Raw genomic sequence first — 7994 nt, 5'->3', positions numbered from 1 at the left:
GTTTCCTGGCATAGATGAATGAGTGCTTCACCAACTTGTTGAAACATTTCAATTGGTATTCCATCAATTCTTGGAACCATCTTGTTTTACAAATTGGACTTATTTTATTCAGAGAAAATTTCTGAAGACTGGTTTATTGATAGTAAAAATAAGAGATTATAGTAAGTGGACATGATTAATTCTGCAGTGCTATTACTGGAATTTTTTCAGAATTTTGATTTTACCTTCAAATGTGGGCATATGACCTTTACATGAAAATGAAAATGGATAATAAAAATACAACTTTGATTAAATTTTAGTATACCACATGTGATTTGCTGGAGAGTAAGTTCTTTGATTTATCTCTTCAAGGAGGTGGTAATATTTTCTATCACTTTTTAACTTTCTTTATCCTTGTTGGGAACTGAAGAAAGCAACAATCTCAAATTAAAGAACTCCAAAGCATCTTTTTAAAATTAAAATCCATACAACACGTTGCCAAACATAAGTGATGGGACTTGGAATAACCCTGGGGCAGTTCTTCAGTCTGCAGGAGACAGTGCAGCACTTCTCCAAGGGTGGAGCTGGGTACTCTGCCAGAGTAATAGCCTCTCCCCAATCTAATTTAGTTTTGAGACAGTGCAGCAGGTTCTTTGTTTGAGGTAATACAAACAGGTAGTAATTGGATTGTTTTTTCAAGATGTTCCTGCAAACAATGGCCATAACTGATGCTATTTTCTAAACCCTGAAACTTAGATACAGAATTGCCAACCACAGAGGACAATAGCCATTTATGGTGCTTTAGTAATCCCTTTTCACCTAATTTTTCCCAGTACTGGCATAATGTTTCTTTCCTTGTGTATTGGTAGATAAATCACACATGTCCCTGTAAGCATGAGTTAGCTCCCAAATAAACTCTATTTCTTCTTTAAACTTTTCTTTATGGCCACAAAGCAATTCAAAACTCTTCACCTTGCCAGACTCCATCGTATGTAAATGATCTACCTTCTGAAGAAGGGCTTTTAAGTTTTATTTCTCTGTGTGTGTGTGTTAAATACCTTAGGAACCTGAAAGCGTCGTTCCTCTGTCTCAGTAGTAGCTGTAACATGCATGCTACGTGCAATGACGCTGAACGCAGGATGCGCACAGGCCAGGGCTGCAGAGTCACGCGGAAGCAGGGTCAGTGATAGGGTCCCAGCCGTCAGGAAGGGGGAGGGGCAGAGCTGGCACCTTCTTTTTGACGAATGCTTTCAGTGCCGCTTTGACTTCTGCTGATATGCTTCCTCTTGAAATGGTTGAATGTTGACCAGTTCCAATTATGACTTGATGCTTTCAGCCGCGTCTTCTCATTCTGAGCTATGCCCCAGCACGAAGGGAAACTCCGGCAGCCTTTCCTCCACCCAGGCCGCGAGGGCCCACTCTACCTGGAGAAGACAGCTCTTCTTTGGTTATATTTTGAGGGCCTTCAACCTAAGAGGCTCATCCTCTGGCATGATCTCTGATTATCATTGCCTTCTCAGCAACTGACTATGTTTTGAGGTTACCTCTATGATTTTCATTGGCTTATTCCTCTTTGCAATCTGATTTTAATCTGGAAGCAGTGCTGAAAACTGTTTACTTTGGGTGACCCTGCTGGTATTTGAAATACCAGTGACATGGCAACACACAAGCTGCACAAAGCACAATACGACAAACTGATAGACACGGAGTGACAAACTGATAGACACGGAGTCGCTCCGATTCTCAGTCTATATAGGGTTTCTGAGACTGTAAATCTTTAGATGAGCAAACAGCCCTGTCTTCTCCCATGAAGCAGTGGGAGGGTTTGAAGTCCTGGCTTTGTGTAAACTATAGCTCCAAACATATGACTAGAATGCTTTCATTAGAGTAGCAGTGCTTTCTCAGCTTTACACTTTTAGTTGATGTACTTTTCCCTTTGATGCATTTTAATTACTGTTCTCTTTCTTTCCTCTTCTTGCCTCGATTCTCTGTGAAGTTTGGGTAGATAATAATTTTCATGATACCATGTGATATCATATTGAAAACCATTCACCTTCACAAATACCCCAGTCAGTGGTTCAAGGAAATACCTTGACTCATTTCCCAGCAAGATGAGCTCCTCTCCAAAGCAGGACACTCCCTGGAAGCTAAGCAGGAGCTTTATCCCCAGGCTTCTCTGGGGCCACTTCTCAATGATAAGACTCCCAGTCATGTTTATACGGTCTCACTGAACATAAAGTCAATTGTTACATCGTCCACCCCTCCCTCCAAGACCTAAGTGGAAATCACTTTCTGCATGTTACTAGACATCAGTAAAAATGCAATTGAGAGGATAGGCAATTTTGCTTTAGACCTAATGAATAAAGATAAGTCACTGTCTTGTTCAAAAGGCAAAAGCAGCCAGTATTATTGTCTAAGCTCATAAAGGGCTGTGGGTCATTTCTAAATCCAGGAAGTCCTAATTTCCTACTGGTGCGGGCTAAAAAACAGTAGTTGAGTAGATTAATAGAGCTAATTATGTCACTTAAAATTATTCTTTTTAGTCCCTTGATGAGGTGCATATTTATTTTCTGAGTAACATTTCAACATATCAATTACAGTTTAAATAAACAAATGAAAGAATGCAGAGACTAATTTAAAAGAGATGCTCACAATATTGTTTTCATATATTTTTTTTAATTAGCTGCATTCAGTGGATATCTGTGGAATTTAGTGAATTTATTTCCTTTTGGGGTTTTAATTAGGAATCCCTATTGGGATTGTGGGAGACTATACAAGCTAGAAGAATGGGTATGGTTTGATTGGATTATTTTCAACATTAGGGATTTTTTTATTTTATAAAGTTTCTGTGATGTTATGGTGTCAGTTGATTTAAAAGAAAAGGAATGGAGAAAATGAAACCAAATATTTACATAAAGTCATTTTGAATGTTGCAAAAGTATGTGCTTACTGAGAAAGTTAAGTTTTCTCCTAAAAAAAATAACCCTCAAATTTCTATGTTTTGACTGTATATCAGTTTGAGATTAGGGCCTTGTGAAAGTCCAAGTAAACAAAATAAATATTCAGAAAAACATTCTTTCGTTCGTGGTGGTGAGCAGAGGCAAGGCAGAGGGAAAGAACTAGAAGAGATGGACCATGCCCTAAGATTTTTGAAGAGGGCCACTTAGAATTCTCCAGTCACAAAGAGGAATATTTCAGGACCATTCCACGAGCTCATCTTTGACATCCATTGTTGAGAACTAAAAGCGACCATCAAAGGCCTGGGTTTAGCAATCACATTGAGAGTCTTCAGTGATTTGCGGCCGGGCCAGGATTACAAAGGAAACCTATTGTTTCTAACTAGATTCCCTCCTTCATGCAATTTTCAAGGTTAGGACTCTTTTATCCACAACGTTCCAGCAGTTGTCGAACACCATCCTAAGCCATGTGGCTCTCGTCCTGAAACCCACAATGAGAGACCAAGCACAACGACCTTGTGAAGCATCCGTTTGAACTCTCTCTCTGTCTACCCTGCTCCGTCCTACCCTCCCCTGAGTCGACAGATCACTTCTACTGGCCTTCACTTACACTGTCCCCACTAGTCGTCTTCCCTATCCCACAATACATTGGGAAGCCATATTTCCATTCTAAAAAGGCCTCTTAGGTATCGGTCTTTTCCTTATTTTTCTTTCACTATATTGCATGAAACAAAACCTAGAATCAATATGTTCTAGAGCAAAAATGAGACCTTAAGGATTAATTTGCTTCCCTCTTATTCAAAAGATAATAAAGTCCATGGTCAAGGAGACAGAGCTCTTCAGAAAAACTAGTAGAAATACTTGTATTTTGCATTTGTTAATATAATGGATATTTATATTAATATTATTTATAGTGCTAATAACTTATGTCTTAGGTTACCTTTATTACAAACCTTGCATACCATAATAGTAGAAATAAGTGATGGTGATGTGCCAACATTAATTCATTCAGTCTCACATTTATTTAACATAGACTATGTGATAATAATTATTCTAAATTGGAATTCAGCTACACAGAAAGTAGGGGGGGAAGCCAATCTCATAGACTCAACATTGTAGTGGAAGTTAGATTCTAAATTGATACATAAGTAAAATATGTAATATGACCATGCTGAAAATTCGAGCACAGACTGAGGGGGGAAAATGTAGGGGATTGAGTGTGTGTGTGTGTGTGTGTGTGTGTATGAATATGTTAGAACTGAATCAAAGAAACAGATGCTTGTCTTGATTTACTTTTTGCTAAAGAAGAAGGATTACAAATATAATCCTTTCAAAGGGTCGGTATGCTTCCCCACCCCGTCCTTTTCTTCTCTTCCTCCTGATATAACCACTGTAAAATGGTGGCAGAACACACTATGACGAAAGGGTAGTTTTGCCCGAGCTGCCACCTCATTACCTTATTTCTCTTTGAAGATCTCATTTAACAAAAAGTCAGGCTTCATCCATTGACACGGCAATCATTAGTTAAGTTCATTAACATATAGAGCCCAAATTTCTACTTTCCCAAGAACTGAGCTCCTCGCGTGGAGGAAAAGAGAATGTTTTAATTAAAGTTGCACCTATAAGAGGAGAGAGACAGAGAGAGTAAAAGAGAGGAAGAAAAGAAAAGGAAAAAATAAGGTTCAGAAAGGAGCAGAAGCTGTGAACACCTCAGCTCAAAAAACTGTGAGGTTTTCAATTTGTGAGAAACAATCTTGGGGGCCGGCTCCAGTCTGACGTCTCTGAAAAACAGAGGACCATGCACGGGCCAAGCCTGGATGTTGACACCACCGGGGGACTCTCGACCGGGGGACTCTTGACCGGGGGACTCTCGCACTCTTTCTGCTTCTCGCCTTCCTCCCTCTGCCCTGCTTTCTAACTATCCTTTCCTCCATTTTGTTTTTCTCTTTCTTCATTAAACACTAGTATTGTAGTTGTCTCTGTGCATCCACTCCTTCGGTGCTTTGCAAACTGGGAAACCTAACAGAAAAATTAAAAATCAAAACCAAAATGAGGCAGAAAGAAGAAAATAAAGATAATATAAAGATAAAAGTAGAGAATAAGAAAGAAAAGACCACCAACAATACGATGAAAAAAGCCAGAGAAGAAATTTCTGTAGTGGAACAAGCAAGAAAGATTTAAGCTTAGAGCAAATTCAGGTTGGGTCAAGAGGGAGGTCAGCTGACCAAGTATCATTTATTCCCTGATTCTATCCACTGTAATCAAGTTTGCAAAAATTCGAGTCCCTCACCTGTGTCCAGAGGCTTCATCTTCCCAGGGTGGGGGTACTGAGGAACAAATGGTGAATGAAGGAGGGGTTGAGGTTGCACTAGAATTGACTGTGAAGAAGCGTATACAACTCTTAAAAAGTGACTTTATCAAAGTCACTTGTGAATTTTTTTAAGGTTGATATTATTTTTCACTTATTTAAATGCTTTGTTAAACATTTAGCCATTATAATAACTTAGAAAATAATTCTATTTCCCTACAAAATTCTTCGTTTAAAAAATCATTTTATTGGGGACTCATACAACACTTATCACAATCCATCCATCCATCCATTGTGTCAAGCACATTTGTACATTTGCTGCCATCGTCATTCTCAAAACATTTTTTACATCAAGAACTACCAGAAAGAAAGAAAGAAACCAAAGTGGACCAATAGTTACCATGGGTGAAGGAGGAAGAGCTTGGGGTTAGAGAGCAGTGCCTGTGTTTCCATAGCAGTGGAATCACTCAGAAAAGGACATCAACAATATGGCTGCAAACAAAAGAATAAACTCCATGGCACTGAATTATGCATGTGGAAGTTGTTGAATTGGAGAATTTTATTGTGTATATTTTGCCACAATAAAAAAACTAATTACACTTATAACAATGAGTCGAGGAAGAAGAAGTTATAAATTGACATAGGTTATGATTGTACAACTCTTCTTGATATGACTGAATTATTGAATTGTATGGTAAGTGGAAGAAGTGCCACTGAGACTGTTAAAAGATATTGTTTTGTTTTCTACTGATGTTTAAGAAATGATCACAAATGCAGTGGTTTCAAGCAATGCAAGTTCATTACCTTGCAGTCTGTAGGTGAGGGGTCAGGATGGGCTTAGCTTAGTTTCCCTGTGTTGAAATCAAGGTCTTATCTGAGCTAGGTTCTTATCTGCAGCCTGGGCAGGGGGTGGAGGGTGGGGAGAAATCTACATTCAAGCTCATTTGTATTGTGGGCAGAATTCAGTTCTTGTAATCCAAGGACTGATGTCCTTGTTTCCTTGCTAGCTGTCAACAAAAGACCCCTCTCTGTTCCTGGAGGCTGCCTGCACTCCTTTGAGGATGGCATGTCAAATCCCACTTGGGCTTCCTCTTCTGCTGTCAGCCAGAGAAAGCCCTCTGCTTTTAAGGGCTCATGTGATTAGGTCACACCCACCGAAATCCTCTCCCTATCGGAAGTCGAGTGTGCCCTATAGGAGAACAGCATCACTGGAGTGACATTGCATCCACAGGTTTCAAAAATTAAGATGTGACATGGCTAAGGGGCCATTTTGGAAATTCTGACACCACAAATATATATATCTACAATAGAAAACAATAATAATCAAGAAAAATAAGTATCAGTAGAACAAACAAGTTCTAACTTTCCACCATATTTTCTGCTTTCCTATTCAGGAGCCCCAGTGGCAATGTGGGTTATATGTTATGCTGCTAACTCAAGGTTAGCAGTTCAAAACCACCCGCCGCTTGTGGGAGAAAAGGATGCTTTCTATTCCCAGGAAGAGTTGCAGAGGTGGAAGGCCACAGCCACGGTTCTACCCTGTCCTACAGGGTCACAGTTAGTCAGAACTGACTCGATGGCAGTGAATGTGGTTTTGTAAAATTTATTTACCAAGAATGCACTTTATAAGTTACTCTGCAGTTTTTGTTCTATTTAATGGTGTTGGTCAAATAATGTATATTTCATAAGTACCTACAGTACACGAAAGCACACTTGAAGAATGGTTATCTCCATTTCATGAAGTTAGTCATCATTTATTGAGGAGGTTAAGTGCCAGGTACTGCTCTAAGCACTTCATTTTAAGTCAACTAATTCTGTCCAGGAAACATGGGTAAATGCTATTACCAGCACATTTTCCAGATGAAGATATGAAGTCAAAAGAGCATGAGAAAAATGCTCACTGTCTAACCAACAGTAGATGACAGGCCCGAGGTTTGAATCCTAGACCAAGTGCAAATGTCATGTTCTTCCTGTCTATCTATCTATCTATCTATCTATCTATCTATCTATCTATCTATCTATCTATCTACCTATCTATCTATCGTCTATCTTATTTACAGTCCAGACTCAACAAATTGTCCCTACCTAGTAGTCATCTTCCCAAAGAAGAGGGCGGCCATCCCTTGAAATCCAGCAGATTGTTTGGCAGGTACAGCAGCAAACTGGTGCTTTGCTGGTATATCTGCAAACAGGCAGACCGGTCTTTGGAGTAATGAAGGAGTATTTTCCCAGTGATTTAAAATAAACCAAATTAATTAATGCTGTTCAGAGCTTCAGAAGATGTAAACGGGCCAGAAATGGTCATTAACAACATGTTGCTTATTAAAATAAAATGAAATAAGCTCTCTCTCTTTGCAGGGTTTAACACAGTATGTAGAAATAAAATCTAAAGCACAGCAAGCATTAGAGGCTCAGTGAAGTATATATATTTACCTGTGTCTTACTAACTTGATTATGCAAGTGCTTCCATAACTGTGTCAGTTTCTTCATAACTAAATCCCAAGAATCATCGGATCCTGGAGAAATCATGTTGACACCAAATGAAAGAAGGAATTAAAAAAGGACAGGATAGCTTAGCAGCCATCAGTTTTCTTCACCACCTTTGCTTATACACCCATTTTGTCTTCAGCAATCGTGCCAGGAAGGTGAGCATCACAGAATGCCAGGTTATTAGAACAAAGTGTTCTTGCATTGAGGGGGTACTTGGGTAGAGGCCCAAGGCCTGTCTGCTACTTTAATCGTAACATTTG

General features: G+C 39.2%; 1 pseudogene; it reads right to left on the bottom strand.

Moving 5' to 3' along the window:
• Positions 1-338: 338 nt before the first annotated feature.
• On the bottom strand, positions 339-1091 carry LOC123521346 (annotated as a pseudogene).
• Positions 1092-7994: the final 6903 nt, after the last annotated feature.

This window comes from Echinops telfairi, unplaced genomic scaffold (assembly GCF_000313985.2).
Source record: "Echinops telfairi isolate 266 unplaced genomic scaffold, ASM31398v2 ScPeMD7_1;HRSCAF=3_0, whole genome shotgun sequence".
NCBI classification, from domain to species: Eukaryota; Metazoa; Chordata; class Mammalia; order Afrosoricida; family Tenrecidae; genus Echinops; species Echinops telfairi.
Note: the sequence above shows the minus strand (reverse complement) of the source record. Positions and strands in the feature narration are given on the sequence as shown.